This window comes from Nothoprocta perdicaria, unplaced genomic scaffold (assembly GCF_003342845.1).
Source record: "Nothoprocta perdicaria isolate Ctin4 unplaced genomic scaffold, notPer1 scaffold_234, whole genome shotgun sequence".
NCBI lineage: Eukaryota > Metazoa > Chordata > Aves > Tinamiformes > Tinamidae > Nothoprocta > Nothoprocta perdicaria.
In genome coordinates, this window is record NW_020455460.1 from 508,398 (window position 1) to 533,955 (window position 25,558).

Genomic DNA, 25,558 nt, shown 5'->3' on the forward strand with positions numbered 1-25,558 from the left:
CGGAGCGGCGCCTCGGCCGGGCTCGGCGCCCCGCGCTGGCGGTAGGTGCCGCGACGGGCGCTGTGTTCCCTCCCCGCCCTGCCCGGAGCCCCTGGGTTGGTGCGCGGGGCCGCCGTCCCCGCAGGGCGCTGCCGCGGCCCCCGGGCCGACACCGCCGTTATGGGTGTCCGGGACCTGTATGCGCTGCCTGGACCGGTTCCGTTCTGGCCACGTTTCAGTTCTTGAGCTCTTGATTGTGTGGTTATATATATATATTTATGTATTTTTACGTGAAAAATGTGTTTTGGTGGCTAAAAACTGGTGATGTGCTTGTTGCCTCACACCAAACTGACTTCTACTTATTTATTTATTTATTTTAAGGCATTACTGTTTGCCTTGGTTAACCTATGTAGAGATGCAGCAGTTAGCTATCTATGCGTCATATCAAATAAATACTTGAACGTATAAAATACATTAAAGCACATGGTCGTATGCACGTGTTGGTAGTGCACTCGGGTATGCGTTGCTAGGAGTGGGGTTAGTTTGGAGAGAAGAGCTTTTCGTTTCTTTGGTTCCTCTTGCCTCACGTTCCTACCGGGTGGTCTCGGTGCCCGGTTGGATGGTGGCAGCTCCCTCCCCTTGCCCTGGGGAGGCTCCGCTTGCCCTTGGGGAGCTTTAGAATCACCTGTGAAAGCTCCTCCTGGCGCTGATGGAGCGCGCGGCGTGGGAATTGATGACAGGTGGGAAGTGAGGGGCTTCACCTGGGCTGAGGTGCCGCAGGTTGGTCCTGGGACGAGCTGCCTGCCCTGCCTCTGCTCTCCTCCTCTGCTGATGGAAAAGGAGGAATTTCCTTATTTTTGAGCCTTCTGAGCTGAAAAGCTTAAGAGATGTTTCCAGAGGAGCTGATATTAGAAAGTTTGCTTGTGTAAAACTATTTTTCTGATTTTCTAAGAGTATGGGAGGCAAAGCTCGTGAGGAGATGGTGTATATTTTATAGGTATGATTTTGATATCTTTCATTCTTTTATTGTTTACTAGAGAAAAAGCTGAAAATATACATAAAAATCAAACATAAGCAGCATTTTACATCTCTGTTTTTCAGGAATTTGACTTCTTTTGCTCCCATGAAATAATTTCAAGCATGCTATTAAAAATGAATGAAACTAACAGTGCTTTTAAATCGAAGACCTTCTGAAGAAGGTAGTTATGAGACATGCTGATACTATAGAAAAACCCCTTGGTTATTAAAGAAAATCTAAGCTGTTTTCTTGGTTCTTTCTCCCCAGCTAGTTTTGCGAGCAGGACTCTAACAGAGCGCAGACCTTATTGCTTGAGTGCACTTACTTTAGTTCCACATCTTATCCAACTCTAGGAACTTGAACTTGTCATTATCAGACACAGAAGGTCAATGCATTAGCCATGGTACTAGCTCTTTCATGTGGCCTTTCTGAAGAGGAAAAAAACAGCTTTTAATCTTAGCTTTTTTTAAAATACTGTGTGTACTGAGATACATCCTAACTTGTCATTTTCTCATCTGTTTTAGTGCTGGGGGATATCTGGAGAGGCTTTGTGATGCCACACAAATACACACATCTGCGGAAGGCCTAATCTGAAGTGAATCTTCTATAAATAATAAACAACAAATAGGCTCCTTTTAGTTATATTAACCCCAAAATAGGTCATGTACATTTGTTTTAAATGCAAACGTAACAATAAAGTAAATTCCCTAGGTGGAGAATTTGATGTGTTTGTGCAGATTTTCTGGACATAGTACAAAAAAAAAGCCAACACCTATATTTTATCATTTAAAATATTTATATATTGTCTCTTAAAGGTCCTGTGATTGAAGCACTGTTTATAATAAACACAGTGCTTGAGAACTAATAGTCACGGTGTAAACACTTCTACTTTGTTACTTAACTGAAAACTAGTTTTACACATATAGAAACTTAGTGGTTGTTTTTGTTACCAGAAAAGTTGCCAGATTTATCAGTTTCCTGCCTCAAAACAATCTTATTTTTCAGTATCTGTGCTGGTTTGAAGAGTCTTCTTTAAGATGAAGTGAGTTAGTATTGAGTTATCCAACTGGCAAAGTATACGTGCATGGTACACGTGTAACTCCAATTAACTTTCTAATAGCTCATATGTTGTTCTCAGACTTAACATCTATTCAGTTTGCAAATGTATTAATAGTAACATTTTATCCTAGATTAGTGTAAATTGCTATATTTAGTAAGTCATTGCTTACATTAAAATAAAAACAGATTGCTTAAGAGGAGGAGCTGTGAGAAGAAAATCTAGTATGCGAGTTTTCATTAAAATGGCTGTCTTGTACCTTAGGGGAGCAGGGTTGTGCTTCAGCTCCTGGTCCGCGGGGTCCTGCGGTTCTGGGGCCGACCTGCCGGTGCTGGGGAGGTGGTTGAGGAAGGGGAGCCCTGTGTCACGAGATGCTCGCTCCCGGGCTCTGTGCCTCCACTGCAAATACTAATAGGCTTTTCAAATAAGAGAGGCTGAAAGACTGCCTAGGTAATCCTTTCAATGCTCCCCCTCAGTATATGAACTAGTGTATTAAATTCTGTGGGTAGCTGCAATGTAAAGCTAGGCATATCTGAAAAATAGGTAATTTATTGTGGTTGTTTGGAATTAAAATGGCTATGACATCTGTTGTAATTTTTGTACTATTTGTGCCTAATATAAAGGTGTTCGGATTTTAATTGGGGTCTTTAAGTGCTAGTATAATACAAATAATACATATAAGATACCTCGCAGTAATGTTAGACAAAGGTAAAATGTTAAAAATTGTAGTGCCCTGTTTTCCAGCTTGTGTTCTTCTGTGGAGCTAGCTGGAATCTTAAGTTGTGTGTGTCACCCATTGTAATATACATAATTTCTGCTTCCCTATTCATTTTCATCCCTGAGATGCATTGTAAAAGTGTAAATCCATCACTAGATAATTTTCACTTCCATTATTTACAAAAATGAATAGTTAAGCAAGTTATTGTTATTAGTGGGATGCTATTGTTGGTTCACAGAGATAGGGACTGCCAAAGTCTTGAGTGATGTACACTTGAATGTTCCTCCAAGATACTTGTACCTGTTTCATTTGGGAGGAGCTTCACTCATGTAAAATCAAACAGAAACAATTTGAGTAGCCTCTGAAAAGATAAGAAGTGAAAATGGATATTAATGAACTATTTAATATTCTGCTATGGAAGAGATGCAGTGATTTTGCTGTTGACATTTTTGCATGGAATTAAAGAGATCTGGTGGTTGTTTTACTCGTCTGTCTTTGTTCCTGAAAGACTTTTCAGTGTCATCAGATTTGATTTTGTAACCTAAGAAATATTTTATAGACATGCAGACAAGTATATTTTTTTCTATGAGGTTTGTTAGTATTCAGAACATGATCCTTTGATGAGTTGGAAATTTTAGTTAACACTTTAATGAAATTTTTACTTCTTGAATATGTGTGGAAATTGTATAGGCTCCATGATTCCCAATTCTGGATAAAATCGTTAAAGAAGATTTCTAGCATATTATTGCTCAATATTTTATTGATTTGAGCATGCAGAAGTTTCCAATGCAAACTGAACTGTTTAGAGTTATAGATCTTCACTGCATGGTTTACATGGACATGCATCCTTGCAATGTTCTTGGAAGCATATAGAGTTATGCAGATAATACTGTGGCGGAAATTATATAGGTGGCTGTTGAATTCTTGTAATAGGATTCACTGTTATATCTGAATGCTGCTGCTTTCGGTCTCCATTAACACCAGGTTTGGGTTACACTTGTCCATGTGCTAACGCTTAAGCAAATCAGTTGTGGAGGGAGAAGATTGGGGCAGGGAGTCTGGAAAGTGCTGAGGCTGCAGGGTTTGGAATGGTTGTGCAGCCCTGGTGTTGTGCTGCTCTGTGATACTGTGATATGTTTTGTGACTCCCGATGCCCTTGGCAGAGCCGCCGTTACCCCTTCTGCACAGGGGAGCCTGCGGAGCTCCTGGCAGAGGAGCTATGGAAGCAGCCGTGTCTGTCTCTTCATTAGATCCTTTTCGTTTCACGTTCGCTAGGAGTCGGGAAGTTGCCTTTGCTTTTCCGTGGATGATACTGCAACGTCAGGGGCTTTACTGAGACTGCTCTTTTCTAGAAAGTCTGCTGTGAATGTACGTAGGGAGATTTATGTGCTTGCTGCATGAATGTAACTTGATAACCATTCATATTAGTTCATCCTTACTGAAGTCTTTCATCATGTGGCTGGTTGTTTCACTGCAGATGGATGAGTAATTTGGGAAGCTTTCAGCAAGGTCTAGCTGAATGGTCTTAGACTTTATAGCCTTCCTTATGTTGTTGTAGTGTGTTACTCACCAAAACGTTCATGACATCTGATTCATGAGACTTACCGATCTTTTCTTCCGTATGTTTCAGCATATTAAAATAATAGAAATCTTCAAATGATCGTTGGAGTGTGTCCATTAATTTACTTCATATGAACTTATTTTAAGGAGTTATTCTGAAAGGCATTCTCCGCTTTCTTCATTGCAGTGATACAGCTGTAGATGTGGTGAGAGTTCTTCACCAGTATTCATTTTAAAACATTCCGCCTGTAAAAGTGGAAAATTGAGTCACGGTTCTGCTCTTGGAAAGCATCCTTCTCTAGGCAGTTGAGGGCTGACATCACGTAGGACAGTCCTGCCCTGAATACTCTTGCATATGGTGGCTCTTGCCAGTACGTGCCAGAACCAGAACGTGCTTACCTTCATCACCTTCCTTCCTTCCTTTATTGATTTATTTTATTTTTCCCTAATCTAAACGCATCTTACTCAAAATCACCACACAGGATTTTATGTTTTTTTTGTTTGTTATTTTTTTCCCTCTTGATTCATTTCTCTCTGCTTCCTGGATTTTGTATTCAGCTTCATAAAACCCTTCTCTCATCTCCACTCTGTTTGTTTGTTTGTGTCTCTGCTTTTTTGTTTGTTGGAATTTTCAAGCTCTGACTTGTGCTTGGCACTGCAATTTCTTTAGTCTTGCACCGTTTGTGACGCTGTATTAGCAGTTTGAATGCAGTGCCTGGGAGGTCGAAGAATCCGTGTAACTGCACCAGGTTAGGGATGGCTTGAGATCTCATCTGCGGCTCCCCTGCTCCCTTTTTGTGCTGGGAGCTGCCTGATGGGAATGCTGCTCATTATACATGACCTCTCTCTCCTGCTATATTTTTTTCTCCTTCGGTTTGGAAAGATCAGAGAAGAATGACAGCATTTTTTACAGCCAGGGTCAAAGGAGCAGGGAAATTCTAGGCATCCAGCCCAGAGCAGAGAGGGCTTTGCTCTAGAGCAGAATGTTATGTTGGTTGCAAGTGATGTCACTTTGCACTGTTAGAAAAAATCTTGGGTGTGACTTGAGATTAAAACCGAATATTGTGCATTGCTTATAGATGACAGAAAATGCTTGCGATTTTTAAAACTGTATGGTTGATTCTGGTGGCTGTTCTGGGTCAGCTTACTCTGCAAACCTGGCAGTTCCTTTTCTTTTGGATTTGTCTACTTGGCAAAGGTTGTTTTAATATATGACATATATTTCAAAGTTTTTATATATATATATTTATTTGTGGTTAGTTATGCCCTGCCTGGCAGATTTAAAAACAAAACTGAAAATACTGTGTTTATACACACAAAAAAGATCAGGAATATGTTTATCTATATTTATTGCTTCTTTCATCTAATTTATAATGACTGGCCTTTGGGCCTTATCTTTCTCAAAATATTAACTGACATTTTCTTAAAGGATATTCTTCCATTTCCAGCTTTTGTTATGACCTAGTACCTATTTCTCCATCTCTATATTAAGGAGCAAAAAGGAGAGATCCACTTGCCTGGTAGCTTTCCTTCTGTGCTGCCCAGTGTGTGCAGAAATACAGATTATGAAGCAGATATGGGCAGGTATGCTTTTTATGTGAGGGCAGGGAAATGATTTGATTTTTTTTTTTTTTTTTTTTAAACTAGGTGCTTTCTGGATTAATCCTGAACAAGAAGTGGAATTACTGAATGAAAGCCCAGGAAGCGATATGACATCCTTCAGTCCGGAAGTCCTTCTGACATGGTGAGAAAGCCTCTTCCTTTTGTATTTTCAAGCTAAATTTCAAATCCAAGTATTTAGAAGCATTTAAATGAGTATCACATAAAAGCTCTGCATTTTACATTTTCAGTCACACACAGCCTGGATCATTGGTGGCAACAGGGTGATCTAATGCAAAAGTTGTTATGTATTTTCAGTACGTGGCTGTGTGAGAGCTTTAAAGACTGTACAAACAATAACAGCTTTAGCAGTCATAAACTGTATATTTTTTGGAATAGTTGCAGCAGTAACTTCTGTCTGTGTTACTGACTACGGAATATGTAGGTGAATAAGCCTTTTGTAAGGAAAAGGCTTGTTTCAGGCTCTTACACTGTCCTGGGAGGTTCATTTCTGAAAATATGGGTTATAAATATGTGTTTAAAATACTGAAACAAATATGTGCATTGACTGGTTGCTTGCTATGAGATACTATTTCTGCAGTAAGTTTGACAATGATGTGGTTTTGTTTTGATGAATCCAAATACAATATGCAGTATTATATATAAGAATACAAGATTTTTGTTTATTTCCTGCTATTAAGTATAGTTTTAGTTCTCCACAGCACTGATGTCAGAATAATTGCACAGTCAAATTTTGGCCAAAACCACTTGAATTTTGCAACAATATAGAGGGCCTTCTCTATATTAGTTACATAAAGAGAAATTGCTGCAGCAAGTTGTAAATGATGTATGAAATGAAGAACTCCTGTCTGATGCTGGGAGCAAGTACAGCCAGTGCATCTTTGCAGTCGCTGCAGAGAATGTATTTGAGAAGGTGTTTGCTGTAATGTTCCGGACATTCGCTGGCTTCTAGTTTGTGTCTATTTGAAAGGCATGTCTTTATCAGAAACCATAGGTTTTTTTTAGGAGAAAAAAAAAAAAAACCTAAGATATTGTGTCAATAAATATCCTTAAAAAGCTTTCTGGGTTTTTGTTTGAGTCTAAGCAGCATAACTTTACACTATGACCTATTGGGAATCTGATATGATGAGAAAGCTTTCAACTTTTATAAAGTGAGAATTTTGAAGGTCTGAATGATAAGATTCAAAAGAAGAGTGTTCCGGAGTGCATTGAAGTAATTTATTTGAGAGGTCTAGTTGGGTTTTGGATCTAGAGTGGAGGTAAGACTCGTATCAATTTGAACTTCAGGAAATGAAGACTAACTCAGTAAAAAATCTCGATTAGCAGTGTAGAGAGAGTGTCAGCCCCAAAGGGGGACCATGGAAGACTGGGCCTGACTGGGCAGGACGTCAGCAGGACAGCATTGTCCTGGGAGCTGAAACATCTGCGTTTCCTAGTATTTCAGTTCGAAGAAACGGAGTCATTCTTGAAATGTAATTCCAAAAGTTTATTTAGGGAGTGTGTGCCTAGGTAACTACGTGTGTGTGTGTGTGTGTGTATAAAATGTACAGAATTATGTCTATTAAGTGTGTAACTCGGTGCAAGAACAGTGTCTAGATAAGTGAGCACTGTCTCTGGTAAGAACTTTTCCTGTCTGTAGCTAAAACATTTAAAAATATTTGATGTGCTCAGGGGAAAACTTAGAATTATTTAGTTTGAAAAAGTGTTTTCCCATGATACCTAAAGGTCAAAAAAATCAAATTCTGTCTAGGCTTTTTCCTGAAAACATTAGCTGCTCCTTTTTGTTAATCTTACCTCCCTAGTACATTAATTTATACTTCATTATAGTCTTTTGGTAACATCAGAAATTCTATATTAATTAACTTCTAGAATCTAAATTGAAAGAAAACCCATTAAAATTCTTTAAAACCACAAAAAATTGTAGTCTAGCAATGTCAGACACTTTTTAGTGTCTTCTCATTAGTGGTCTCACTGATCACTTGGACGCTTGGCAGAAGACTGCTAAGTCGTCTTTCTCATTTTTCCTGTGTAATGTTCCAGAGTACAAGTGTTCGCTGCAGTCTCATGGTGAGAGCTTTCCTGGGGCAGGAAATCTCCCAGTTTGACTCTGATAGGGCATCCCTGTCAAACATGAATCAAATGCCTTTCTTTAAAGACAAAATAATCATGATGAATAATATTCTGCTGGATGGAAATACTCCTGCTTCCCTCCCTTTCATAAAATCTTGGAAATCTCGGAACTGCAAAAGGCTTTCTTTATCATTTATGATTCATGGATGGATTAATGTTACAACAGTCCAGAGGAGCCCTTTGTTCATTTTGTCGGCCAAAGAGCTGTCCATCGGGCGCTGTTCTGTGTTGGGACATCCTTTTGAAGGTTTCATCTTAGTGTAAAAAATAAACTAATTTATGCCACTGAAATACAAAGATTATTACTAACGGGTAGATTATTGCATCTCAGTTTTGTAAACATGCCAAAAGTGATCCCTCAACAGAGGAAGTAAGTTGTGGCCTCCTCTTGCATTGAGTATTTGTGTGTTTATGTTTCTTGTCCTTCTCTCTAACTTTGGAGTTTGTAAATTGCTAATGGGCATATTTTGACTGAATTTGGTTGTGGATATAAATCGTTAAGATTGTAATAGAAATTATACTAGGAGCTGTGACTTTAATTTTCTAGTATGAAAAACCAATGCTGCTAATAAAGGAAAAAGAGTTTTTAGTCCCTGTGATAAGCCACCAGTTTCCTTCATCTGACAGTTATTTAGCCTAGCTTCTTGGCAGCTGCTTCAGTCTTTGCTTGTGTAAGTGTCAAGAACTTTGTAAATGAGCTGTTTATAGTGGAGAACAAACCTTTCTATTTGTGTTAAATGAAACAGTGTGGGAGATCTACTTTTATTCTTTTTTTCTGCTTTATTTCAAAAGGACAAACTTCACCAATTAATTTCGTTAATTTTTGAAATTATTTAGGCTGAATTTGGGTGTTTAAAAGTCTGAAAACATGCTTTAAGTCAAGTATAAAATACTAGCTAGCATTTACACAATGAAATTGATTTTGGAGGAAGAGGTAGAATATACAAAGTATACAAAGTATTGGAATGGAAACAATTGTATTGAAGATGAAAAGAAATGCTAAAATTGATCGTTTGTTTCAAGTAAGGGAGGTGGTGGTCTTCCTTCCAGAAGTTCGGAAAGAACTGCTGCATATTGCTGTAGGGCCTGTCTTCCAGAGTGATTTTCTTCAGTTTAGGAGAAGGAAATATTATAGTGACTTAAAGGAAGGAATTAAAGACAGGAGATAACATGAACATTGCAAAGAAGGGACTGTACCAGAAAGAAATACAGAATCTTCCTTTTAAGATTATGTTTATTTCAAATGGAGATGTTTGTACAAAAAGTGTAGTGTGAGTAAACGGTTTTTGTCTGCTAAAAATGGACTTAGTGGACTGAACCAAAGCTCCTTTTTCTTTTTTCCTTTGTTTTTGCTCGTTCTCGTTGGTAGCCCTTCTGTAAGTATCGTGCATGAGCTGCTGAAACGGGGCTGAGGCCCCGGGCTGGAGCAGGTGCTGCTGGTGGCGGGCAGCACGGGGTGGGAGTGCGCGGCTGGAGCCAGCAACGTGCCGTGGTGGTTTGGAAAAGCCACGGACCGCCACAGGGAGCGTGAAGAGAGGTAATTGTAGACAAGTTAGCAAGATACCAGTGCCGTGTAATGGCAACTGGTAAGAATTTGTCTATTAACGAAGGAAAAATGCAGCAGTGTGGCAAAAGAATCATCTTTAAGCTGAAAAATAAACAGTAAACTTTGGATCTCTACACGTAATCGTTACTCCGGGCTGTAGCAATTAACAGTGAGTTAAAACTTTGTCTTTCCTTTAACAAGGACAGGGTGGTAGATCCTCTCAGTGCGCTCTGAGCATACCGCATGCAAGCGATTCAGTAATCATGACAAATGTGTAGAATAATGTTAGGAAATGAAGGGTTTCTTTTCTCTTTTTTTTTTAAAATATGTGGTAGGGATACTCTGAGACTGGTAACAGGTGTAAGAATTAAACAGTGCTTGGACTCTTAGGTAGACCTACTGGTCAGGATTGCTCTTCTCAAAGGAAAGAAGTGTCCCATTTTGCTTGGACTCCATCTTCCCGATCTGCTTTTTGAGAAATAGAATATTAAGAAATGCCTGCACCGATGTGATAAAATGTTTCTGTGACATTGTATTGTATTTTCACATTGAGTTGCCAGAAAAATGAAGTTGTTCACTTCCAGTGCTGCTTTGTTTTTGACCCCTTTTTGTGAATTCTCAGAGGAAAGAAACATATTCCCATCTTTTATAGTAATCAAATTTATCTGGCATCTCTCAGCCTTTTGCATTACTTATGCTACAGTTGGCCAGCCTTGGGAAGGCTTTAGCGAGTTTATTTATTTATTGTTCTAAAGTGAAGGTTTTTGACTTGAGGTCCCCACGTAATCCTTGGGGACTTGAAGAGAAAAACTGAAAGTGCTTTCTACCATTATTGTGATACAGCTCTTTGCTGTGCAAGAGTAGAGAACTCCCCCAAACTAACTGAAACCCTATACCCCCAAAACTAGCACTGAGATACTGAGAGAAGGAAAACTCATTGTCTTGGCTGCATTGTGAATGTTTTCATTGTCTTCTAGAGAAAGTCAGTGGGGCTGATGCCATTATATTTAATTTCAGGGAGAAAAATACTGTTTCATAACTGTACATATGTGCTAATGAAAATTTAGCTATGTTTAATAGCTTGTAATGTGTCTGTGTGTTTAGTAAATTACATCACAACCTGTAAATATTGGGGCTAATCGCTACGAGGCTGGGACACGCTGCCTCCCCAGTGACAGGAGAGACGTCTCCGCTCTGCGCCGCGGACCGGGCAGCTTCCGCGCATCGTGTGTTCAGGATTGGGCTGGAAAGCCTTGAGAAAAGCAGCAGTTGGAGGCTCAAAAAGCACAGATGCATGAGTAAAATCAACCCTTGTCCTGTGGGTTTATGACATTAATGAGGAGCAAATTGCAATTTAACAGATAAGGTATAGGGCATGTACAGTACATATATGTGTGTATGTGTCTGAGATACATAAGCATTATGCACCCTTTCCTCTCTTCTCAGTCAAACTGGACTTTGCATGAACCATCCCGAGCAAATGACTTACAAAATTTCAAGCTTCTTACCAACCCTGATTCTCCTCTGGATATAAACAAGTGCTTATACTTGGTTAACTTGCTTTGCTCTTTTATTTATTTAAAACAAACAAAATTGAAACAAAATGTGTTCCTGGCTGAGTTTTTCTGTAAGTGAAGCAACTGTGAAGCATCAAGATCTGAATGTATAAAATAGAAACTTTGAAAGTGTCTCAATGGCATGAAGCAGAGAGAAGTGAAATCAAAGCGCTTATATCAAGATGGGTAGTTTTTAGTTAGAAGGTAAAAGCAGCCACTTTGCAGTGCTTGTTTGTGCACTTGAGGCTTGATTCCACTGACAGCAGTGAGTGGGGAAGGAAGCAGAACGGAATTGAGGGTGTTGAAGCACTATGTGCACTGCACACACTGGGTTTGTTGGGGCTTGAGACAGCCTGCTCGCCTTAGACATTTCACAGAAGGTATGAGATATGCAACAATTAAGTAATTAGGGCTGAAATGTTTAGATTGTTCAGTAATTTAATGCTGTTTTAAATATGATTTGTATAAATACATAGGAGTGCATTTTGTTTTGAGTGTTCTGTCCCTTTTCCAAAGTGCCTGTGATCTGAGCAGTGGTTCTGCACATTGTGCCATGAACGGGGCATGTTCAGTCACCACAACTCTGGTGCTGAGTAAATGTAAAAATGGATGCAGCTTGTATAAGAAGTCTCATGTATTTAACTTGCGTTTGGAACATTTGTGAAGCCATAATCTGTAGGATTGATTGTTACAATCTTGGGCAAAGAGAGATCTACGTCTTTCATAAAACACAAGAATCATTTAGAAAACATGCTAATACTAAGTTGAAATGGAAATTGAGGATAGAAAATTCAAATTTAAGTTGAGCTGTCAAAAAGGTAGAAGAGTATCGGCACAGATCTGAGAACAGCGCCTTATATTAGACTCGTGCCTCAGCTCCGGGCAGGATGACCTTTTTCCATGTCTGTGTGATTTTAAATAGGTGCCTCACTGAATTAGGTTGAGACAGAGGGAAATTATCAGAAGACAAAGAAAAGTAAAGTAGATCTAGATAAAAATAAGTGTTTTTTGTTGTTGTTGAATATGCTTAGTTTGTCTTTTTTGTGAAAGCCTCTTTCTTCCTCTGGAATGCCTAAAGATCTCTTTCTAGTTTATGACAACTTTTAAAAAACTTTTTCTATTGCTGTTTATATGTTAATTTATTTCTATGAATATGAAAAAATAAAATGAGAATCATAAAGGAAGTAAAGCTGTACCAGGGATATCATCAATTATTCTCCTTTCAAATATGATTTATTTGTCTAACAGCCTTAAAAGCTTTGATTTAATTTTACTCTATGTACATGAAATGCATGGGAGGCTGACCTAGCTATCTTTCTCATCTGTTGCTTTGCAAATCCCTGGTTAGTATTCCCTTGGATGGCAGAATCCTATGGAATTTTCTTAGAGGAGTAAACAATGGTAGTAAGAAAATGCATCTCTGAAACGCAACCTGAACATACCAGTGCGGAGGGGTTTTATTGCTGGGGAAAATCAAATGCTTGTCATCTAAACCGCTAATTATGTTTGGTAAATGTATGGTATATATTTAATGCAAAGAGAATTTAGGAAATAATACACCTTGTGTAATTACAGCGACCGAGCTACTTCCATCAATCTAATTTTTCTGATTCAGGTTCATTTGCATTGTGTTATTTGTATTAAATGAGCTTTCAGTGGAAGCCCTGCTCTCTGTCAAGAGAAGATTCAAGTACTGAAACATCCTTGGACCTGCATAAATGCAGTTTGCACATCCCGTGCACCAGGCACGGCCGCTCCGCAGAAACGAAGCGCGTGCGCGGCCGTAACAGCCGTGCAGCGTGTGCAAACGGGGCCGTTTCATGTGGGTAAATGGAGCAGCTGAAACATTGTGCCTGTACGTGGCAAAAGATCTGCAGCTTCCCCTTTCTCTGGTTGCTTTGGCTGGGTGCAACTGCGGCAACTACAACTGCCGTCGTCGCTGCGGCGGGAGAGTTGAGGGAGCAGGTTCTGAAACACCCTCACCGGGAAGCTGCTTACGTCTCCTAAGCTGTGTGTTAGGAACAGGCTGAGCCTCCGCTGGGAGGAGGACGTTCTCCTTTGGAATGATCTTGGTTGCCGTGACCTGATCTTATACTCTGATATTTTTGTGAGGGGCAAACAAATTGCATTCCGAGCAGTGTTAGGGAAGTCATACCTGTTGTTCTGTCTCATGCGTGACTCTCTTGCTCTTATAAAACAAAGTAAATGTATGACTGGAACGGGTGGGACATTTTCTGTCCTTTACATCTTTGCAGTACTTCTGTGCTGTCACTGCTTTCATCATCATGCCCTGCTGGAAATCTCTTCTCTGATACGTAGTGAAAAAGATCTGTGCTTCTCCCCTATTCCCGCCCCCGCTGCCAAACTTTCAAGTTTCATCTTAAAAATAATAATAAAAAAAATGTTTCTAAAGATGGTACTTTTAACCTTATTTTTTTGTAGTTGTAACTTAATTATTATGAAAGATGAATATTAATGTAGGTTGGTGTATATACACTTTTATTGTTGTTCCCTGTAGGCTTGCATCGTTAATTTTCCCATTGTTGCTTCAGAATGGATTTAGGCTTAAAAATAGCACATTGATATCATACTAATAATTTAAAAAATGAAAGCTAAAATAATGCAGATGGAGGAAAAAACAGACATATTCTCAATGGTGAACCCTTCTATGTGGTATCCAGAATTGTCTTCTGCTGCCAGTGTAAGTGGAGATACTGAGACATGCGAAACAGGCACTCGTGTTTTTTTGCTTTGAATTTAAGTTGTTGGGCACTTGCCTTTTGTGCGCATTTCAGTTCACTTCTAAATACTCCCCATCATAATATTTAGAGTCTGTTAATGTGTTAGCTCTATGAGGAGGTGTTATTTTGTAAATGTCGCGCGTGTGTTTGTCCACGTCGCTGCGGAAGCTCCCTTTGCAGGTTGTGCCTGGCGAGGCGCGCGGGGGCGACGGGGCTCGTGGCCGGGGACGCGGGCGGATTCTGCTCGGCCCGTTTCTTCCCTCCATGGCCCTCTTCATTTCTGTGTTCTCCCTTCTTGCTATGGAAAGCTGTCCTTCAGTATTTTCAAAAGCGCACTCCAGACTCTTAAGCGTTGTGGTGTTAATGGTTGATAGAGGATTGGAAATCATTTCGGAAGTTTTTATGAAGCGGTTGTCATTTGTCCTTTAGAAACGTATGAGAAAATATGAAACAACGTTCAGAGTTTTGCTTTGCCAGTTGACTCTGTTAAAATCAAGTCTTATAAAATAGCTCTTAGAACTGTAAGCTACTACTGCTGTCCTCCTTCTGCATTCCTTTAAGCAATGCCCTTGTGCAGCACTGCAACACAGAAAAGCAAAACAGTTTTTTGAGTTATTTTCTTCAGAAAGCTACAGTAAGTTGGGGCGTGCGCAGAGGTTAGCTGTAGCTGCAAGAGCTTCCTTTAAGTGATGACGGCTTTGATTATGTCAAGATAAGTGGAGGTTTTCCATATAGCTTAATTTAGTGTTATGATCAGTGTGAATGGATAAAGACTTTTTTTCTCCCTGAAATAATTGCAATTCATTAAATCCAATTCATTAGTAAAAGCCTGTAAGCTGATGGTAAACTGTTGAGTCTTGGGACTGGTTAATAATTTCTTAGTTCTGTGTACCAAGTGCATCAATCGTGTGGAAAATAAAGCAGCAAGTAATTTCCATTAGTTTAATGAAATAATGTCACAGTTTCTCTGGTGAATAATAACTACATGCTTTATTTGAGAGAAAAAAATACTAAGTTACTGTTAAGAACTGTATATGATTACTGCTATTGGAAAAAGTCTTTTTTTTTTTTTTTTTTTTTACATCCTTCAGAAATAAATAATCATTGATAAGTGTTAATTCCTGGGGAAAAAAGGGAATTAAAAATTAAAAAATACATTTTCTGTATATATTATTAATATTTCTGCAGCTGAAAAAGTGGAAAATAATCTAGTTAGATTTTTAGTTAGATAATCTATTTAGATATTTTCTACGGGTCAGATCGCAAATAAACTTTATTTTTTCAATTTTTTTAGTAGCTTGCATCAACATAGGTAATAACACCTTTGATCATAAAATTCCTCAGTTCCACGGGGCAACCCGACGTACATGAGTGCCCCCATTTCAGTTTTGCGGTGCCTCCGCCCAAGGGGCCGCAGCGGCTGCAGCCTTCCCTCGGGCCCTGGCTGCTCCAGGCGCTGCCCGGGAGCGTGCAGGCCCCGCTGTGAGCTGCAGCCCACGGGTTATTTCATTGACTGCGGATTTTGAGGGCAGGAGCGAGAGTAAAATCAGCTGCTCCTCACATCCAGTGTAACAAGTGCTGCTAAGGTTAGTCTGGTTAATTCTGTATTAAACCCACAAACTTGCAGTTAAGCAGAGTCAATCTTGTGCCGTTGCAACGTGAAGGCATGGAGAATCAGTTGTTTTCCGTGGTGATTCCTTTTACTGTTCAGTCGGATGTTCAGTGTATACTGCCTTGTTAAGTTTCCTGTGCTTCAGTGCCGGGCTGTTGGTCCTTGCCACGGGTGTTTTGAGGAGATCAAGGGCTTTCCAGGGCCCGGCGTTTCCTGTATCTGGAGGAACTTTCATACCTTTCCCTGGAAAGCTTCTTTTCCGTGAGCTGGCTGTGATTTGGCGCTTGCTCTTCGTGAACTCTTCCCTTCGGCTCCGCTCTGGGATTGCGGCTGCGGGGCCGGGGCTTCCCTCTGCCGCAGCCTCCGCGGGAGCTGCTTCCACCTTGGTGCATCTCTGTAGCTTGCAAATCCTCTGCCTTTCTCCATTCAGAGGCATAATAACTTTGTATTTGACTATTTAAAAATACATAATGCTCGAACTGATTCTGTTTAAAAATGGCTCCTACTGTGGTGAATAAGACTGCTGTTTTCTCAGCATTTTTAGCACTCCCTCAGCCTTTGTGTAAATGCACAGGTGTTATCAGCAGTCCTTCATAAAAGCCCTGGAAGGTGTTTGACCTACAGCTGGTGCCTCTCGGTTCCCAGCTAAAGCATTGCACCTTGATTACTCAGAAAAGCACTGCGCTGTCAGTCAGGCTCTTGCTGCAATAACCGGCTGAAGTTTTGAGCAGGAAGGAGGGTTTTCTCCTATTTACTGCAGTAAATGAGAGTTTTGAATTATGCATTATTAAGGTTCCAGTTATATTAATTCCTTGAGGAGTCAACATGGGTGTTAAAGGTGATTTAACAAATGAGTTGATCGCAGTTATCTGCTGGTATGGAGTCCGGAAGGATACAGGCATCTCTGCAACTTCTGCGAGTGTTCTCTTAAGCATTGCTAATGTGTATGGCTCTGTGTTGATTAAATTACCTGATATGTTTTGATCAACTCCTTATAAAATCATTTAACATTGGAATTTTGAGTGAAGAGTTGTCTCGGCATTTTATACCTTAGCCTTTGTGTTTAATTTGCCTTGCAGTTCTGTTTGGCAAAATATGCAGTCAGTTTAAATCAAGTTTTTTCAGGTTGATAAGCTTGGGTTTTACCTTAATACCTTTATCTCAAATGGCGTTTTTTATAATTTGAATACCTTATATATTTTTTTTGTAGTGTTAACCAGTATAAATCAGTTTAATTCAGAGAAATTAAAGTTCTGGATTTAGTGAAAATGTATGTTTGTAAATGTAGTTGACATTGCATTATAAATTAAAAGGCTATGAAACACTTTCCTTATCTGACATAAGAGTTTAACAGCTGTATATTGGAGAACTATATATATGAAAAAACTGCAAAATCCCTGTGAACTGTGGTGCTGGCTTTGGTGCAGGGCATGAAATAATTTTTCCATCTTACCCCACCGTTCTCCGAAGGTCAGACTTTAAATTGGGCTGTTACTGTCTTGCTGCAGAGTTTCCAAGCTACGTTAATTTTTGGTCTGCCATTGATGGATGGAGCAGTTTGAATTCTGACATGCAGCAGCCTGACTGGAATGACCTGCAGAGGCAGATGTCAGCCTGTTATTTCATGCCCGTTTGTCAGAAAGGAAAAACAGCTTTTTTTTTTTTTTTTTCTTTTAATAGCAGTTCTTCAGAGTACTTGTAGGTATATGTGCTCTTTGGTGAACGTATATATTGTCTTATAAATGAGCATATATTTATCATTTGTAGAAGACCTATTTAGGCCTCTTGAATTAGGGAGTGACCAATATTCAAGAATATAAATTCCTCTCTATTCTATAGTGCACATAGAAGAGAAACTTGGATCATTTATATTATTCCTGAAAAAGTATTCTATTGCCTACAGAAAATCTGTGAAGATTAGCATAGTTCTCTGAGAGCAGCAGGATGGTGTTATCTGTTAATTTACAGTTGTGAAAGACTTTCCTTTGTGATCATATTTTTACAGATTCATACTATATCAAATATCTTCTCTATTCTTTGTTATAGCATTTGTCTTTGAGGATGAAACGTGCATTTTATGTGCCCAAGAATACTTTCTTCATATGGAAGCAAAACTTTGATCCAAAAATGAACACGGGGAGCTTTTTTACTGTTTGTTTGTTTCCATTAAAAATATATAAATCAATGCAAAGGCCTGGTGTCAGCAGAAAGAGCTGAACTTTCACACTTGAGGCTTGGCTTATACAGAATCCTGAGTGAGGCATAATTTCTTTGGTTGGCTTGGGCGGAAAGGAAGGAAATATTTCAAGACTGGAAAATCCCTTTTTAACATTAGGGGTCCAATCTGATCAGCCCTGAGTGAATCCTGGGGTGTCTGGGCCCCCTTTGCGGCCGCAGTGGGGCCAGAAGCGCTGTCCTTCCTGCGGGGACACAAAACCTGAGCTGCAGTTAAAGTTTGTAGGATGAACCTGGGAAAGCCGAGGGCATGGGAGAGCCAGGGTGATTTTGGTAGATTAATGGTTGAACAGGAGCACCCGCTCTTAGGCTGTAGCCAGGGGAGCAAACGTAATGCATGGGTATCTAAAAAGGCTAGTACACAATAGGAAAAAGCAAATAGTGTTATTTCTGTATAATAAAAGTAAATACAAGGTACATGTTTTTAGCAAAATGAATAGTTATCTGTTAAAGCAGTTTAGCTAGAGATGTGGATTCACTGACCTGAAATTCAAGTCTGCATTTTTTTAAAGCTTTTTTCTCCTTTGGCTGTTGCAGCTATAAAAATATCTCCTTGATAGAGAAATGATTATGAGAGGTTATTTGTCCAATGTTATGTAGAAAAGAAACAACATTAGACTGGTTGCTTCATTTCTGAAAAACTAAGTCTTTAATTTCTTGAGTCTTTTAAACCAAAAGCGGTAAATACTGAAACTTAGGTTAGAAGGTGCTGTTTGAAATCACAAAATTAAAAACAATGCAGACTTAAAATTTGAATAATCCCTGGGTGGTAGTTGTGGCTCCTAAGTACACAGTATATCTTCTAGGGAATATACTAGTCTTTTGTAAAATAGCTGCTGAAAAATATGGAGGATGACATACACACACACACACACACCCGTATATATGTATATTCACATACTGATTTCAGTGATCAGTGTCTGATAGGAGGTACCTTCTTCCTGCACATCCGTGGGCTGCCAAATTCTTTTGCGATCTCACTATTGAGTGTATATCCTTCTCTGCCAGAACTGTGCTGGTGCTGTGCTAGCCATTTCCTCATGTAAAAAAGCTTGATGTTGCTAAAATTAAATTTACAGCGTAAAAGATAAATGAATTCAATGGCAGAAGCTGCTGGCAAGAAGCTTTTTTCTGCTCTTTTCCATATTCCTTCCAGTACTAGTCCATCCTGTGCACAGAGTGAAGGTCGCAAACAGCTGGTGTGGATGCAAGTTTAGCAGCAATGAAGCAGCTCTACTTCATTCCTCTTGCATTTACTAGATGTAACTTGGAGTCCCTTTCATGTTGTTGCCTGTTCTCTTCCACCACATCACGCACCAGCTCTCGTTTACTAGCAGCCCTTTTCCAACATCTTGTCTCATTTTATTTTACTTCTCTGGAAAAAGAAAACTTTGTGGAAATTACATAGAAAAACAGTAGCAGTCAGCTGCATTCCTAATATGTCAGAAAACAATTATTCCTTTTAAGGATGAGCTGCTCTAGCAATGAAACCACTGAAAGTTTCTTTGAGCTCTTAGTGAATTGAATTATGATGATGAGTGAGTTGGAAGTAAGAATCAGGCATGTTATTTTGTTGCTATAATTTCCTTTTTTTTATCATTCTGTAGGGTATCGTTAGTTCAGTAGGTGAGTGTTGATGTGCAGGTGCTGTGACCTGCTGTATCACGGTGCTCTTCTGCTTCCTCCCTTGCAAGATGCTTGTCGCCCGTCTCGTGTATCTGAGCCGGGTTTGCTCAGGGCTTTGCCTTAGCTAGGTCTCCGTGGAGCCACCTGGAGTTGGGGCCTAGTCCCAGCGCTTGTCCCGAGCTCCTTGTGTTGCTGGGACGGGGCCGCTGCTGCTCGGGCTCCAGAGGGTGCGGGGCGCAGCTGGCCTGCCCGCTGCTCCGCTGCTCCCCTCGGCAGCGCCCGCCACGGAGCCCTTCTCCCTTCCCTTCTCCCTTCCCACCTTTATCCGCCGTGGTCATGCTCGGGGCTAAAGGACTGTGAACAGCCTTTGGTGACCTCTCTTCTCAGGGGCTATTTGCGGGAAACAGAACAAAGTCGGGTGAAATTCCCCCCTTAGTAGGATGTTGCTGTAACCAGATGTTGCGGTTTTCCAAACGCACTCTATGGTTTGTCTTGGCTCTCTAGCTGAATATAGAAGCAATTAACTTTTACACTATGTTTCTCAGTTCAACATCTGAAACGAAATACGACTATGCTTCTTGAAATGTCAGTGATAATTACCTTGGGAGAAATAATTATGTGGATTTTATTTTTTTGTCTTCTGTTAATGGACTAAGATACATTCTTAATTGAACTAAGTGCTGGCATCCTGTACCATGTCTTTGTTTTGGTGTCCACAGCCCATTTTGTACTACTGTTTTATTTTGGCTTTCTACTGCATGGAGGTAGCTAGAGACAAGCGGTGATCACCCCGGTGAAGAAGAGGAAGCCAGAGCCGCTTCGTGCTGGCAGTGCCGATCTGAGCTGGCGTCTGGCCGCAGCAGCCGCTGCCCAAGTTCTCCGATAGGGAATGGGCTGCAGGGGCAGGGGCCAGCGCTAGAACTTGGCCTGGCCTTCCACCCCCTTTCCATCCGTGCTGTGCTCGGAGGCGTTGCGCGCTCCGGCTGCACCCTCTTCGCACGCGTGCTCAGCAAATCTCCCTACTAATGCTTCAGTTTTGTCTGTGTTTGCTGCCTTTTGTGATTCAGTGTGTGTGCAAAGGGCTCTTTTCCCAGATGTAGGAACACCTGACAGCCCCTGCTCTGCACCCGTATGGAAATGTTTATGACCTTATGTGCCACAACGAGACAGATGGCACATGAGGCAACAGTACTCTGTGCTTTTGTCATTAATGTTTCTGCAGAACCAGGTATTTAAATACTAAACTCTGAAATACATAAAAGACACGTACTTCTTGAAGCATAATCTTGACAAATACACTAGTGCCACAGTTGTGACATGAAAAGTGACAGTTGACGTACACATACTGTGATACCACTTGCTTATCTGTGCTGTGTCTGCCGGAGTGCTGATGGCTAAATAGCAACGTGGTGGTTTGCTGCACTCGTCAGCATGGCTGGAAAGTGGGCACAGAGCTCTGCTCTGAGGGCGCTTCTCCTGCAGGTGAGAAGGCAGTAACCTGTGTGCTCAGGAGAGCCGCTCTCTAGAGCGGCTTAGGAATCCCGATGCAGCGCGTAACCCAGAGCTGAACGCACCTCAGCAGAGCGTCTCCCTTCCTTATGCACTGGGAAGGAGAGGCAGGTATCTTAAAATGTGATTTACTGCTGTCAGCCTGCTGTGAAGACAAGGGTTTGTGCATCAGTGATTAAATAGCTTGTCACGTTATTGATTATGTATTATTAAATAGGAATTGGAGCTATACTGACAAGTTCACGTTAGCATCCTGCAGCTTGATCCGTCTTGGGCTCCTGGCAGCATTCAAACTGAATTACACCATGCAGCACAAAATGGTGAGATTTCTGAGAGTTTCCTCAGTATAGAAACTATAGGCTGTTCCACATCCCCGTAGTTTTGGAGAAACGTTTTTGCCCTTTGGAAGATGAAACTTAAGCTTTAGGATGAAGATATTCGACTCAGTACCAAAAGTGCTAAGAATTTCCAAGCAGTGTTTGGAGGAGGAGTGAAACTAAATTCTCAGCCAGAGCCTGGTGAGATGGTGAGGAATAATTAATTATTCAGTGCCATCCATTACTAGAAGTATACTTTCAGCAAGACAGGAGAATTGTCTTTCAGTGGAAACTGTACAATTACCTATGGAGCGAATGGCCTAGTAAACATGGATGTGTCACGCTGCACTTCGGGGTGCATGTCAGCACTTCTGTGCGGCAGGGAGAGGTAAAGCAGAGGCTGCCTGAGCTGTTGTGCCTGGGCTGGCGCTGCCGCCGCATCCGCTGCTCCGGCAGGAAGCCTGTGGACAAAATGCTAGGGCTTCCTTCTCCTCATTTTGTTATTTAAGTTTCTAATGATCACATACAAAATTTTCTCTTGAAATGTTTCATAACCATGTAAGAATCATTTTTAATAACTTTTTTCCTTTGAAAATCAAATACTGTTCATTCTTGGATGAGACTTAGGTATTGAAATGCTCTGTGAATAAAGTAAATAAATTATCCTTGCTATTAATTACATTTTCCTGTTGATGCTCTTAGCTGTCTTCCAGACCATAACACTATAAAGTACTGCCCATCAAATGGCTGGTTGTTTTATGTGGTTTTTTTTTTTCAGAACCACAGAGTATCTTGACTGGGGTTGAAATACTGGTGGTGGGTTATTGCAGATATCAGTGTTTCTTGCAGGCCCTCTCTGCCTCTCCATGAGAGCGTGACAAGCCACTGAGTTGTAGGAGATGCTCAGAACCTTGCTGTTAAAAAGGTCCACTTGCTCTGTAGCTTTATCGCATAATAAATGGCTTCTGCATGTTTTTAAGAATGTGCTAAGGGTGTTCTCAGTGTGCTGATACCAGAAATGTGGAGAACAACCTGCCTGGGCTCAAAATCCAGGTGCTGTCGTCGGTGTTGCATAGGTGTTGTGCCCAGGAGGGAATGGCAGAGCCTGAATACTGAGCCCGAATGCTGTGCTCGGTCAGGAGGCTTCAGGCTGCGCGGGGCTCTGCAGAGTGCTTGGTGCATGCATGTTTTGTGCCGCACGTGGGTCTGCGCGGTGCTTGGTGCACGCGTGTTGTGTGTGCTGTGTGTGGGTCTGCGCGGTGCTTGGTGCACGCGTGTTTTGCTGACCTCCACGCGCAGGGCTCGATCCCTGCGTGGCTGCTGACAGTGTCTTGCAGGGCGCAGGGCCCTCCCTGTGGTGCCCATGGGCACTCGGGAGCTCGGGGTGCGGGAGGCTGCTCTCTGAGTGGGCCCTTGAGCCGCCTGGTGCAGTCGGGCACCCGCGCGCTGACTCACGTGCAGTGGTAGCAGGAGGGCTTCCCCGAGCCGGGACGTGTCCCTCGTGCCTCGTGCCTCGAGGAGCTGCTGTCCCACGGGGCCGCGAGCAGCCCCCTGCGTCCCGTCCAGCCCCGCCGCGTCCTCGCCGCCCCAGCGCCTGCTGCCCGCACAAGTAAGACCCATTCATTTTCTAACTCCTCCTTTGCTTCCCCCAGTTGTATTTAAATGACAGCAGCGATCCTCTTTGAGGTGATAACATGCAGGAAATTAAAGTTAAGTCCGTTACTGTCTTTAAGCGGGTGTCTCTGCTCTCCCCGTCTCAGCAGTGGTGTAAATTAAGGATGACGCCTCAGCCTGAACTTCCAATTTCCTGCTGTTGTCGGGTTCTATCACAATGTTGCCTTTTCACAATTTTCATTTCTGGAAGGGATTCATATACAATCTACTATAGAAAAGCAAAGAATAGCCAACTAAATACAAGGTACAGAAACTGAATATTCTGCAGAGATGTCTGTTAATCTAAGATTGCCTCTTTAATTCTTCTTATGCTTCTGTAAATGTCAAAATTTAGGTTCTAAAGTACTAACAGTAAAATGCTCATCACTTATGAAGAGATTATTTTAAATGGTAGTTTATATCTTTTTTTCTAAACTGTATTTTTCTAATATTTTTGATTTTCAGTAGTTGAGGAGTTGTTGCATTAGGATGTGCTCCTGCTGCAGCTTTCTTGAAGAAAGGACCTGACTTGCTGTGAGTGTCGGTGCTTGCCAGGACCCAGCAGTGCAGGGATGGTAGTGGCAGAAAGATCCGGAATGCCAGAAAAGATCTTAGTGCTAAAGAAATACTGAGAACAATTTTTAAAAAGAGCTAGCAAAGAAAATTAGCAAATGAAAAACACAAGAGCACATGCTGGATCTTGGGTCCTATTAATCTGTTGTGGCAAAAATTTAATGAAAATATATTATGAAAGCTTATGAAAAAAACTGTACTACTTGAGCAGATGAAAGTTGACCAAGGCAGCTGTAGGGAGGATGTATTGGCAGCGTAACTGCGTACCTTGTGGTCTATTAATATTTGCAAAATCTGGTAATGTCTTTTTGTATCTTGTGTCTTCTGTGTTGCTTTAATAGTATAGACAAGAAGAGTGAAGTGCAAACTCAGAAGAAAGATATTTTTCTATCTGTTTACTTATTTGTGGGTGTTTGTGTTTATGTGAGTGCCACAAAAAGTCAAACTAATAGTGTATTCACTGACATCAAAACAGGATAGAAGGGTTTAAATATATATTGACAGTTCATGTCACTTGTTTCCTTTGTGGTATGTATGCTATCTATAAAATACAGGTAATTACTGTCTGTGTCTATGTGGTAATAACAAGAGCTGCATCTATCCATTCTAATTATATTTTACTGACTATAAACAATTCTTGAGAAGGATAACGTCGTGATTGGTGGGGGAAAAGGTACAGTCTTGTTGAGAAAGAGAAATTTTGAGAATTTTATTGAAATTTTGAGAAATTTTATTTATTTTTTAGTCACAAGTCCCTGACAGGATTTGAAGCCCTGTGTTTGGAAGTTGGTCTGGGCAGTTAGCAGTGCGGTGGTTCTGTCTCTTGGGTCCCAGGACAGCTGTTCTGGCCTGCTTTATCTCTTCGTTATTTCTCTGTCTTCTATGAACAGATGCAGCCCAACTTCTGTGCAGCCCAACTTTTGCGGTTGAGAATAACTTAAACATACACTAAAACCTGAGAAAAATCGCTAAAGCAAACACCATGAAATGAGGTTTTGGTGTTTGCTCTAGTTGCATGTGATGCGTCCGAGCGCTGCGGGCGCGCGGGAGGAGGGGAGCTCTGGTTCTGCCCTGTCGTGCGACTCGCTTCACCCCCTTGTGCCTCCTTCGTCCATGCTAGATTGGACCACGGTGCTGATGGCATTTGCGAAGTGTTTTGTGATCCACTTTTTAAAAAAAGTTATATAAAAGTTATGTATGAATGTTCTGTATGAAAGACAGCACGGTCTGGTTCTTGCAAAACGTGAAGGCTGTAATTAGCCAGTAAGTAAGCAAGCACACCCCCCGCCCCCCATTTTGCTAAAGTTTGTCTTTTTCCAAAGACCGTGTGTTCTCAGTGGACATGTATCTTGCCAGCCATGCACAGTGTGCTCGCATGCTGAGCACATTTCAGAGGTTATTATTATTCTTAATTACTAGCAGCATGCTTTCCATAAAAGAGCCCGTATGTATGAAGTTCCATAGCGGAATTGGACAGAAGGTTCATGGCCAAACAGCAGCAACAGGAGACTGTTGACTTTTTTAAGTCAATGTTTTCTTAAAATCTTCAGAAAAACATTAAAGAAAATTCAACATAGAGACATGAGAGGTGAATATGTAACTCTAAGCTCCTTTGCCTTTTCATAATCCTTTAAAATAAACAGCAGCATGCATTTCGAGACCTCTTCCAGCACGTTGCCAGGTTGCTGCAGCGAGCTTGCATGCGTCTGGATTATACCTGCCGACGGTGTTGGCGTTTTGGCAGCTGATGCTGCAGCTTGCGTGTGGTTGGTTTTTTTTTCCTCCTTTTATAGCTTTCTGTAGCTGCATGTACTGATAAATTGGAATTTCTTGAACAATTATCTGCCATGAATATGTACTGTGTGTGTAACGAAGTCGGTGCATGTGTGTAGCATGTCTAAACATGCAGACATGAAAAATAAGAATAAAGAGTGTGACTATCATACAGCACGTTGATGTTAGCAAAACCACCAACTTGGTGGGGAAAATTAAGGTGCATTTGCAGCTGGAGATACCTATGTGTCCTGCTGCAAAATTGGATCGGGCATTCCCCCTAGCAGCTGTGAAATGTGTGTGCATGTGAAAGAGATACCTGACGGTAATGTTTG

General features: G+C 41.0%; 1 long non-coding RNA gene across 2 annotated transcripts in view; it reads left to right on the top strand.

Annotated features, from left to right (window-relative positions):
- Nucleotides 1-21: 21 nt before the first annotated feature.
- The window catches only part of LOC112947492, a 129,938-nt gene continuing 104,401 nt past the window's right edge, over nucleotides 22-25,558 (top strand). For both annotated transcript variants that reach the window (XR_003249417.1, XR_003249418.1), the window contains exons 1-2: nucleotides 22-41; nucleotides 5,980-6,076. This is a non-coding gene — a long non-coding RNA (uncharacterized LOC112947492). The remainder of the gene's footprint in view (nucleotides 42-5,979; nucleotides 6,077-25,558) is intronic.